Source organism: Dermacentor andersoni, chromosome 6 (assembly GCF_023375885.2).
Source record: "Dermacentor andersoni chromosome 6, qqDerAnde1_hic_scaffold, whole genome shotgun sequence".
Lineage (NCBI taxonomy): Eukaryota > Metazoa > Arthropoda > Arachnida > Ixodida > Ixodidae > Dermacentor > Dermacentor andersoni.
This window is the reverse complement of record NC_092819.1, coordinates 11,993,205-12,005,694: the sequence shown is the minus strand read 5'-3', so window position 1 is coordinate 12,005,694 and position 12,490 is coordinate 11,993,205. Positions and strand designations below refer to the sequence as shown.

Below are 12,490 nucleotides of genomic sequence, written 5' to 3'. Positions count from 1 at the left end.
CCCTCGCCCCCCTCCTTTCCCCGAAAAAAAATCCTGGGTACGTCCCCGTTAGGGGGGAGAGACAATAAGGCATTATGATGAATGGCTTGAGGAAATATGTGGCCCCGGTGGCATACAATAGAGTGCAACATCGACGTGCATGCGTGTTCAGGTGAGGGCTAAAAATTAAATTCTGTGTCTTTACGTACCGAAATCACAATATGATTATAAGGCTTTCTGTAGTGGGGGAATTCGGATTAATTTTGACCACTTGGATTTTTTTAACTTGTACCCAATGCACAGTAGACCAGCGTTCTTGCATTTCGCCCCCACCAATATATGGTCGCCGCGGCCGAAATTTGATTACGAGCCCTCGGGCTTAGCAGCGCAACACCACGTCGACTATACCACCACGACGGGTGGGATAAATGTGGCATATGCTTTGCTAATTATATAGGATGGTGAAGTGAGCAAGGCTCGCTTATTTTCCAAAGTTTTGCACCCGCGTTAGTCGGAGGTGCTCAATAAACTTCATCTCGCATTTCTTATTGCCAATGAACCTAGTGTTGATGAGGAAGTAAACAGGGAATTACTTCACTAGAACGACACGTAGTTTCTCATTGCACGCAAATATGAAACTACGCTTAACACACATGCATGGACCCAACATAACCAAGTACACAAGAGACAAAGAAGCGTTGAAGCGGTGTTTCTAATCTACGCAGCTAGCACTTCGAAGAAAGGTTTCGTAAAGCGTGGCGCCTCAGCGTTCTTTCCTGTCATGGAACACTTCCGGTGAGGGGCGTTTGTGAGCATTCTGTAACAACGGAGCCCGCCATACAAACGATGTCTGTAGGCCATGTAGGCCAGTAGCAAGTTAAACGAAAGTGTCTGGCGAGAAATCAATATTACGTGCCGACATCGCCGCCGTTCGCGATATGGACTGAGGATAACTGCTGGCGCGACACGCCAGCAATCAAGTAATATTGAAAGTAATCCCATCGCTTTCGCTAAACGGTGACTTCAGCGAAGTTGCTCGGAAAAGAAGAATGAAGTATATTTAAAAAAAACAACGGATGGTTATTTGTCGAACATGTGAGGACTTGAACTACTGTAAGCCAATAAGTTGAAATAACATCCAGGAAAAGGGAAGAAAACAGAAGAAAGAAAAGAGGAAAGGGCGCGAAGTAAATTATTCATTAAAATAGCTGTTCTGTAGAAGGACTGCCGGAAAGGAAGATATATTTGATTAATCATGGTTGGCTATATAGTACTGCGCTTGTGCTTTCTTTTATTATTAGACTTCAGTTACACCCCGCCACTTAAACCCTTAGTTTCAGTGAGCGTCACACAAAAATTAAGCCCGCAGAGGGAACCCAAGGTGTCAGTTCTGATGTTTCTGGCAGGCGAAATCTCCCATTCAGAAATGAAAACAAAGAAATGAGGACATTAGTGTGTATGTCGCCATGTGCACACACACTTAAATATATCTACTGATGTGTAATTACCTGCGTCGTGTAACATGTTTATACACAATTTGCCGAAGTTCTAGCCGTGCTTCATTTTAAAAGCCTACTGCAATGAAATTTTTGATGGCTTAAAGAGGCCTGTGTAATATATAGTGTAGATATGTAAGAGCCTCCTTGCAAAATCTTACATTTGTAATACAAGTGGCAGCGTCATCAAAAGCTCGCAAAAATAGTCTTGACACTGGAACTGAAAAGATTACGTCACCATTGCTTCTCTCAGGAAGTGACGCTGCACCTAAAATGTGCGGCTGCTGGTCATGACCTCCGAGATTAGGCGGCGCACGCGTCTACCCGCGGAGCACTGAAAGAAGAAATGTTGGAGGCGACGGGCTGGGACATACGTCATAGACGCTGACCAGCAGGAACACGCTTGGTCTGCTTAGATGCCATTTACAGGCCGCTCCGCGGCTTTGTCAATATTACTTTACTCGTACACACTACTCATTCATAACCAATTTAGCCGAAAGTGAAATTTTGTTCCATTTGGCCTTTAAGCCGGTCAGAGTTGTCGCATTGAAATAAATGGTATCGGTTTTGCAGCTGCTTCTACGTAAGGCAATTTTAGTGAAAACGTCTTTCCTCGGGTAGTTGAGCTCTATCAGAAAGAGATTGATTTGTAGTTCATGCTAAGCGTATCCTTTATCTGGCTGGCACAAAACTACACATTTAAGGAGACATTCTTCATCGCTGCTAACATGCCCATAGAGACAGGCCACACACAGGCAACATAAACACTCCGCTCAACCCCAAAGTGCTGACGAGTCACGTGTCTTCAGCAATCGCAAGGCCGCGGAGAAAGGCATATATAGAAGTAGATCAGGGGACAACCGGATTAGGGAAGTAGAAAAGACCTGTTTTCTTGTCTCAAATGCCGTAATTTCTCATCATGAGGAGCATTTAGATTTTGACGCCGTTGGAAACGTCAAAGAGCAAGGAAAGCTATATTGTTTGTATGGAGTTTCTGTTACGAAAATGGAATTTCGTAACATAAACTAACATAACAGTTTCCAAGTACGCACCAATCGGCCATACACTCCACTTACAGTGCGCGCCAACCTGTCCGATAACGTACTCCACAAAGGAAGTGATAAATGGTTTACTGGTTTTATCCTCATTAAAATGGTGTCGTGCTCATTTTGCACGCATTGTTTGCGACATTGGTCGCTTCGACATGGTTGTTCGCTTCTGCAATACAGCTGTATTTTCGGCCGAAATATAGGTAGTAAAGATCCATATGAGCGGCATGTGCTTATAATGCGCGCTACGTGTTAAGTTCTATGTTCAAGTGCGGCAGATATTTCGCGCCCACTTACTGAATGCTTGTATAGCATGCGTATTAAGCCCACTTTTAACCTGCAATTATAAGGTATGCTTGATTAACTATATGTTTTATTCCTTTGGTTGATTTCCTTGTGGTTTCTTTTTTCTTCTCTATTTCTTTCGCGCATCTGCTTATTCTTTAATATTACATAGTCGCGCTTGGGTTTATTTTTAATGTTTGTGGACTTGCAGGCAATTCGGTGCCCTATTTTTCCAGCTGCAGATTGGTTCATGAACAACATCAACAACAAGGGAAAGCAAGAGAGAGATAAAAGCAAAGGAAAGACGGGTAGGTTAAGCGGAGGATAGCTTCGGTTGTGTACCCTGTACCAGGGAAGGAGAGTGAAGGCGCGAAAGAAAGAAAGAGAAAAGGGGAAAGTAGGTGAAGGAAAGAATGAAAAATGTAGAACTGTCTGTAAGCGCCACATAGTCATAAACAATTTCAATGTCACAAAAACAAGGTGCCACCTTCGCAAGTGTTTTGCCTTCGAAGCGTGTTTATTGACTGGCGCACAATCATCGGTGAAGACAATAGCCAAACTTTCTGCCAATCAGGCGCCGCTCTTATGGATACTACAATCTGGGAATAAGTACCTCTTGATGCTGCCACTAAGCACGTGGCTAATAAAATTACTTTGAAAGACAATGATATATCGTGGCGTAATATATCGAGGTTCACTGTTCTGTTGTCGCATGCAGCTGTACGCATAAGATATTACTACAGATTTTTACAGCCCACACCATTGAGCTGCCAGAAAAACTAAGTTAAGGAGTCGGAACTTCAAGGCACCATTCTACAGGACGTCAGTAGCCGGCGCTTTTAGCTTCCGTGACCTACAAGCAAATGTTACAAGCAAATGTTACAAGCAAATGTGAACGCCCACAAAACATAACTTACCGCAGTGAGGGACTACATAGTACTGTGGGACTTCATTTGTTGGCTAGTATTAGGCAAGTGTGCAGTACTTACACGTTTTTCTAGTATTTACCTAACGTAGTCATTTTCACTTCTGTCATCACTGTATTCAAACAGAGTCAGTCAAAAATGAAAACGGCCTCGTTCCCCTCGGCAACGAAGGTTTCGTCTCCGTTACCCTGATGTTTCGAACCTTCCCTCATAGACTTATAAGGGGAAACACCGGTATTATTGCGACAAGCTGTTAAGATCTAGTAAGCCGGGTATTCGCTTCAGTACCGTACGTAATCTAACGTAACGATATTCTTCTATAGCCCCATTTCAATTGTCACGAGCGAACAGGAACATTTACGGTGACTACATTTTGGAATCATGAGCTGAAGCTTTTAAGACATGAAATGCTAATGGTAAAATATGTGAAAAAAGCACCTATTGGGTTAATGAACGGTAAAATGGCGCTTAATTATTGCAATGCCAATTTCGGCAATGTGTAGTTGTCGCCATGGTTGAACGGCAAGAGACATAGAATTAGGATTTAGGGTGGAGAAAGCCGAACGCCTATAAATATAATGTTAAGCAAAGTACAGCGAGTGGGCCCACCTCTTTACCGCATAATAAAGCAGCATACTTGCGCATAAATCTGAACATATAACTAACAGTTACGACAGCCGTTTCTAAGAAAACTAATTGATTCTGGGCGAACCTGTGCACCGTCAACTCAAGAGACTCAACACAAAAATGTCACTCGAGCTTCGCTTCTTCGTCCCCTTCTTTGTCACCTCTTGTCGCGTGCCAGTCATCCGGTTCTCGAGCAAGAGCCGCCGGTCTGTCAGCACGTGGAGTGGTGTCACGCGCGGCCCAACATTGCGGTGCCTTGCTTGACGCATCTGGTGTGTGACGGCTCTTTGGGGCGCATACACCATAGGGGTCAGCGCTGTGGAGGCTAGAGAGACTTCTTGCAGTGGCTTCGTTCGCACTTGGATATAGTTCGACGCTTTTTGACCGCAATTGTGCTGAGATGTTTTTTTTATATAGTCTCGGTATTGAATGAAACAAGTTTTAATCCTTAGAAAGAAACACATTGGGTGGTACACGGCTGCTATTGCGTTGTTTTAAATAACCTTATTTTATTTTATTTTTATTTTCGGGTTCTTTATTTGCAATCCGTCGCAAGGAGCCTCACGAGCATGCTCGCAGGAGCGAACGTCATTGGCGCGCAGCGAGGCACGGACGGAATGCTGTGCGAAGCACAGACGAAACGCGCGGAGTAATAACTTTTCTTGGCAGAACTTCTTGCGTAGCTCCCACAGCACTGACTGCTATGCATGGAACGGAGTACAGGATGCTGCGGGCGTCTTTTGGTTCTCGTAATGCTGGGGGCATTATGTTGTTGCCTCATAGGTATCTCTAAAGCCTAGGTTACCGGAAGACAAACCTCCAGTTTGCTACCCTACACTGGGGAAGAATTAAGAGGGGACAGAAAGATAAAAAGTAAATCTACACGCAGAGAGAGAGAGAGAGAGAGAGGGGGGGGGACCACACACATACGCATAAACATAAAAGAATAACGCGGAGTGTCAGTGTTATTCAGCTTGGTCGCAGGAACGGAGGAACTTCACTATAGGGTCTTCAGTCTCTTTCCGGCTGAGGACTGTTAAAGCCGGCATTCCAAGGTCGTCTGATAAGAAAGCAGCCCGTCGTTGAGGCGTACCAGCGTTCATGTTAGAACCAGCGTTATCGCTAGCGACGGTCTCTGGGTGCTGTAGCGTAGTCAATTACAGAGAACATATTCGGTTATTTCTTCACTGCCACAGCCGTCAGAGGCAGCACTGTCAGTCATTCGGATGTGGCGTGGTAAACCATTTGTAAAAGATGCACTAAGCCACAGCTGGCGGAAAACAGTTGTCCCGGTTCTAGGTAGTCCAGTTGAGAATGCGGAGCCAGTTCGATGGGTCCAGACGTTGCACATGGCAATGCTGGAAACCTGGCGTGTTCCACATTGATTTTTTTACACTAAGATCGAGCATGCGAAGATTTGCTGTTGCATCCTTTCCTGACAATGGCGTGGGTTCCTTGGCGCCATCTTCGTGAGCACGTCTAGCAGCTTCATTGGCATGTTTGTTGCCTATAATGTCACAGCAGCGCAATATACTGAAAAGTGACGTAATTTCCTTTCTGTGCTATTTGATAATGTAGCTCTCTTATTCGCACCTCTAGCTGTTCGTGTAGTCCACGCCGTAGAGTTTATAGCAGGGCTGTCTGAACTATTGCCTAACCACAAAGTTCTGACCTTTGCGATGGACAAACATAAACAGTGCATAAGATTATGCGTTGCACTAGATGAAAATGCGAACAATTTCATGAATTGCTTTTAGTGTTATAACATTTAATCAACCGCTTCACGAAGACTTTACATAGATTCCAAAATAAGCGTTGATTCTGCCTAGTTAATATTTGTTAATTAAGAGGAAGCTTTAGCTCAGAAGCTCCTATCTAAATACATGTAAAAGAAGAATCCATTTTTCTCGACAACCACGGCACCAAATTTGACAACGTTTGTTGCATTTAAAAGAAAACTTAATATCTAGTGACGATTGGCTTTGAATTCTTCATTTAGGTCCTCAATTTTATACTAAACATTGGCGAAAATCGAAAAATTTCAGCAATCGAGACTATCAAGTTTACAGCTCTGTAACTCAGCAAGAAAAAATGATATCACAATTCTGTGAATTGCATCTGATGCTACATCTAAAGCGAACAAAATTGATGTGCTACAAATGAATCTAAAACAATTCAGTAATATGGAAATAGAGCTTTTGCGGAACCCTTGTACACAACGTAAGAAATTCACGCAAGATACAAATTCACATATCAAATTTCTCCACTGTGAAGGATCTAATGGATGCCGTTTACAGAACTGCGATATCTGTTCTTGATGCAGAGCTATTAATTTATAAACTTCGTGCGACAATTTCTTCCGAACTTGCGAATACCTTAAATTTTTTAAACAAAATTCAAACATTAAATCGAAATTTTGCTTTTAACAGTCACTATAATTTAACGACCTCTGTTAAGTGCAACAAATTCCATTAAAATCGGCCCAGGGATTGCCTCAAAAAAACTTTTTTAACTTTTACATGTATTTGAAAAGGCTGCATCGAAGTTGTGCCCGAGTCACTCCGTAACCTGAGCTAAAGCTTCCTCTTAAAGCTCACACCGGCAACAAATCGGGAGTTCTCAAAAGAAGTCCTTTATTTTTTTTTTAAGGTAGCTGTACTGTACATCGCGCAATAAGCGATGCTAATCTTTCTGCGAACTTCCTTCCGCCACAGAGGATGTGAGAATGGTGGGGAAGGAGGGAATTCTCCAATATGTGGAGTAATCTGTGCACAAAAGGGCGAGATTTCTGAAATAACAGTTCGCCAGTGGTTGTACTGTTGCGTACTCCAGGGTAGCGTATCGTACTGCTGCCGAGAAGTAGCGACGCCTTCCTATCGAAGCTCGGCCGACGTTACTTATTGGGTAGCGTGGCGTTGTCGGCGGGCTGCAGGCATCCGGTAGACCATGGCGACCAAGCAAGGGGGAGACGACTTCTAGTGCGAAACTTGCATGGTTTATTCAAAGGTAGATGAAAGAAAATGAGAAGAGCACGAAGTGATGAAAAGTACATTTGGGAGCCCCTTAAATAGGCTCTCTACAATCGTCGCCGGGATCTTGCTTCCGTTGACGTCACGTGACCGGCACAGAAAGAGGGCCCCGCCTCCTCTGGTTATACCGAGCTTGCTGCAGAGAGGAGGTCGTCATGCCTCCTGGAATTGTAGACGCCTGTCCGTCTCTTCTGCGCGTTGCGGGTTCGTGGAACTTGTCTTCAAAGTCCAATTCGAGGAAAGGGCCTCTCTAAACTCGCACACCCACACACACATACACACACAAAAGAGGCCTGTACGCTGCGGGGCTTCCGGCAGACAGGCAGACACTCGAAACGGTCATGGTGAATTAGGAAGTCACGCTTCATCTCGACGAGGCAGGATGAGCTGGTCGGTTGAAATTATTCTCTGCACGTGGTGCCAGACGCCAACCCTAACAGTACATAACTTACGAAGCTCTCCTTTCAAATGATAACGACAATATGTTACCGAAACAAAAATAAAAGCACCTTTAAAAGTAGCACTTTTCTACCTTTTCAAAACATTAAACGGAGGAATACTCATGATACGAGTGGGGGCTAGCAATAGGGTGACTCGTAACAAGATCCTCCTGCGGTTTCCCGGTGGCTAATTCAAGGTGTTCCAGGATTTGTGCGATTATTACAATTTTTGGCCAAGTGTCTCCTCGTTTGGCGGATTGTCCGCATGCACTAGCTCTGTTTGCGTCACCGCGGTGACTATATGTTTCGCAATTTTCGAGTACGCCGCACGTGGCTGTGAATGAGGTGAACAAAATCAGTTGCCAAAAAAGTTCGGCATTAAAATAAGGTCGTTTTTCGAACAAGCTCACCTTCGCTGGAAAATGGTTGAAGCTTTTTTAGACATCCGGTGTTTCCAGCGTCCGCAGCGATTTTAAGATGTCCGACGATGTGGTGACGTCTCAACAGACGCCTTGTCGCAAAGTTGTTATGACCGCTCGTGTTTCAAAAGGGAGCACTTCTTGATTTCGCGCCCATAGGTGTGTATCAGGCGCGTTTCGTATTGTAGCCTGAGAGGACAGATAGCGTTGATAACTGCGTGTGTACAGTCATGGCAAGTAGCCATATATACCATACATCGCGACGAGTGGAGGAGATTTAGTTTTGCTTCTTGCGTGTCCTATCGGTACGTTTACTATCTAGCTTACAAACAACCTTTGAGCAATGCTTCATCGTTCATAGCCCACTTTAAAACTTTTCCCTTAAACTTTACCACGCACATGTCTCCGGAATTCAGGTTCATGCCCCGTATCACGGCAAGGGGTGCTTTCATTTCACGTGTCTGCTTGCATGTGCTTTTCTTCTCGCATCTTCGTTTACTCCTTATTATATATTACATTTCAAGTGGCAAGCAAAGCTTTGCTAACCTCTTCATAAAGCCTTATTCTTCTCTCTCTCTCTATTTTTATTTCGCTTTCATCAATTCAATCTCATCTACCAGGGTCTCTACACCTAACCCGCCGTGGTTGCTTACTCGCTGTGGCGTTGCGCTAATAAGCACAAGGTCATGAAATCAGATGCCGGTCACAGCGGCTCCATTCCCATAGAGGCGAAATGCAAAAACGCCCGTGGGCATTGTGTGCACGTTAAGAAACTTCGGGTGGTCGCAATTAATCCGGAGTCACCCACTACAGCGTACCTCATGATCATATCGGGCTACTGGTATGTAAAACCCCACTATTTAATTTTTTATACGTAACAGTTAATGCTCACTTCTATAGGCTAATGCAGCTCGGAGTCTTCTGGCAGAAATGGTGCAAACTATTAAATTAAATTAGAAAATTCGGGCAAATGACGCAACCACAGAATAGTAATCAACTGAAATGTGATCAATTCGCAATAGGTAAACAAACCTTTCATGCTCTGAACCAACGAAGAATATTTAAGAGGATTTCCAGCTTCCTGTTTTCCACTGTACACGCATAATGAAAAGTGAATAATTATTCTTGCTACACACAAACGTGAAAGACAACGATGTCTTCCCCAATACCATGATTGGCTTCCGCGCTAAACTTTCTGTTCAATATATCATAATTCAGCTCAAAACGAAATTATCGAAAGCATTAAAAGCTCCAGGCTGGACATCACAGCCACTTTGGGGCTTGACCCAACCAAGGCCTTCGATAACGCCCCGCATGAGGCCATACTGACCCAACTGGCACAACTCCAGGTTGGACACCGAACATATAACTAGGTCAAGAATTTCGTTACAGGTCGCACGGCCACCATCACCATGGGAGAGTTGCAGTCGCCAATTATTCACTTCAGCAGCAAAGGCACGCCGCAAGGATCAGTTCTGTCCCCTTTTGTGTTTATATAACGTGGCCTTGCTCGGACTACCACCTTCATTAGCTAGCATTCCCAACCGCAAGCATAGCCTTTAAGCAGACGACATCACCCTGTGGGTCACCGCAGGCAGCGACGGGGTCATCCCAGACACGCTGCAGCAAGCCGTCAACGAGGTTGTGGCATATGTAAAACCACGCGGAGTGCTCCCCACAGAAATTGGAGATCGTTCTATACAAGTTTAATTGAGGAGGTTGACGTCCACACCCTCAGCCCCTCCCCCCCCCCTCCGAGATACAACTCAACGTGCATCAGCAACGCATAACTACTGTACCTAGCATCCGTATTTTTGGCTTCTGTATCCATCAAAACGGCATAAACACGGTGATACTCAAACATTTACATATTCATGTACGCCATCCACTCGCCTCATTGCACGCATCGCAAATTAACATCACCGCATGAAAGAAAACAACCTGATACGCTTGGTAACCGCCTACGCCCTGAGCAGGGCCACCTATGTCGCTTCGTACTTCAGCCTCAGACTCAAGCTCAGACTCAATACCATGATCAAGAGGGCCTGTAAACAAGCCCTACATCTTCCCATCTCTACCTCTAACGAGAAACTGGACGCCCTCGGCATTCACAACACCACAGACGAGCTTATTGAAGCACGGCGCATTAGCCAATACAAACGACTTGCCAATTCTACCACGGGCAGGCACAGTCTAGGTACCCTAGCCATAACCTACACCACCCGATTCAGACCAAAACTACCCGTCCCTCCGAACTTTCGCGCTCAGCTCGTTATCCCGCCCATACCTCGCAATATGCACCCTGAACACAATCAGGAGCGACGTGCAGACAGATTTAAACGACTACAAAAGCGCTACTACCAAGCCGCTGACGTAGCCTACGTGGACAAAGCGGAATACCCCACTAAAACGCCATCGCGGTCGTCGTCATCGCGGGGTCGCAGTACCGCCTCTCCGCGACCGCATCAATACTCACCCCTCAACCAGAAGGAGGAGAAGAAACGGTCATCGCTTTGGCCTACTCCTCTAGTAATGCACACTGCATCATCAGCAATTCTAAAACGCCCATTTGCAGCTATACAAGAGGACTGATAGCGCCCCAAGCGCAGAATATACTCTCCGGCACTCCTCCCTCAAGGCAACGCCGCGTCCAGATCATCTGGGCCACTGGTCACTCGGGTCTGGCTAGAAACGAAGCCGCCCACGATGCCGCCCGAGCTCTCGCACACCAGGCGCATCATCCTTCTCCTGCTTCTTCCGGTCCTGACCAGCCCTCTGTTCTGGTGATGTTCAGGTTATGGTTACGTTCAGATAAATCCTCCTTCTCTGTCGCAGAGAGTGGTTAGGCTACCCCCAGCACACAAAACACTAAATAAATATCAATCCACCATTTGGCGACAACTTCAGACGCGAATTTTCCCAAACCCCGTGATGCGTAATCCCCACTCTGCAAAGCGTGCGAAGCACGCGCTCACCTCGACCACACTATCTGGCAATGCCCCAAAGCCTCACCGACCAACACCCACCGCACTAACACTACACGCATCATTACTGCGGCCGAGCAGTGAGAGACTTTTCTGCCCAGCTTGGACCCAGAAGAGCAGCTCTGGGCCCTCCAGATGGGCGAAGACGTCGCCAGAAAGAAAGGAGTGACCGCCTTCTTAGGAAGGGGGGGGGGGGGGGGGACTGGGGGTTAGTCCTTCCACCCCTGGGACCCCATCAAGGACGCAGTAAAGTTTTATCTCTCTCTTGCTATAATACTCAGTTTGCCCATGCGCAGGTGCCAATGTGTGGCACTTTGGTGCCACAATAATTGTCTCTTTGAAGTGCTATAAAGATTATGCACTATACTTGACTTGAAGTCTGTGCTGTCTTTTAAAGAATGAAAACTGAGAAGCGGCGTTAATTTAACCCGACTGTTAAGAAGCAAATCCCAGACTTCCATTATACAAGTCAAACGCACCGATATCCAAACTTATCCTTTCGTATTAAAGCACCATGAATCAGTTTAATATGTGAAACATTTCGCTAATGAATCAATTTTTCTGTTCAACATGAATGTCACCACTGTTATCCTGACATAAGCACCCGAAAGTGAGCCAAGCCAAAACCAGAAGCGAAATAAAAGTAAAAGAAGACAAAAGAAAGTCAACAGAAAGGACCCATAAGCCGCGTGAAGGCACACACATAAGCTTACTCCCACGGCCGCACAGAAAACAAAGTTATCGTGGGCGGTCTATTATCATGAGGTGATGCACATACATGTGCATATTAACTATGGTGGAAGCTGACGAAGATCATCAAGAAAAAGCCATTTTAATGGGCTTTGCGTATCAAGGAAACTTAGAAGGGCGTGTTTCGAAGCAGCAATAGCAGCGTTTATATTTTTTCAATTTATCTCAATATTTATTTCATCTAAGTGCAGAGAATGCAAGCAAACAAGAATTAAAGAATAAAAACGAACTTTCGCGTTGTTTTCCCCACATACGTCACAGTATAACGCCATTTTCCTCGCTTTTCTTTTCTGGTTCACACACAGCGAACCCTGCAGAAGAAACGTAAAATCGCCCTCGTGCAAGCACGGCGCACCGCACGCACGTGCCCATCAAAATTCGCCAGCGCATTCCGTTTCCACTTGGTTCCCGCTTGCTAAAACCCTTACGCGGCGCTACGCTGCCGTAGGCACCCTCCTCACTAAACCATTTCACCATCACCATCCAGCAACTCACACTCTCGGGGC

General features: G+C 45.4%; 1 protein-coding gene across 1 annotated transcript in view; it reads right to left on the bottom strand.

The window, feature by feature from the left end:
* Nucleotides 1–8,358, bottom strand: part of LOC126521223 (MFS-type transporter SLC18B1-like) — a 126,148-nt gene extending 117,790 nt beyond the window's left edge. The window contains exon 1 of the mRNA XM_055065827.1: nt 8,242–8,358. The gene's annotated coding sequence lies outside the window, so the exon portion shown is untranslated. The remainder of the gene's footprint in view (nt 1–8,241) is intronic.
* Nucleotides 8,359–12,490: the final 4,132 nt, after the last annotated feature.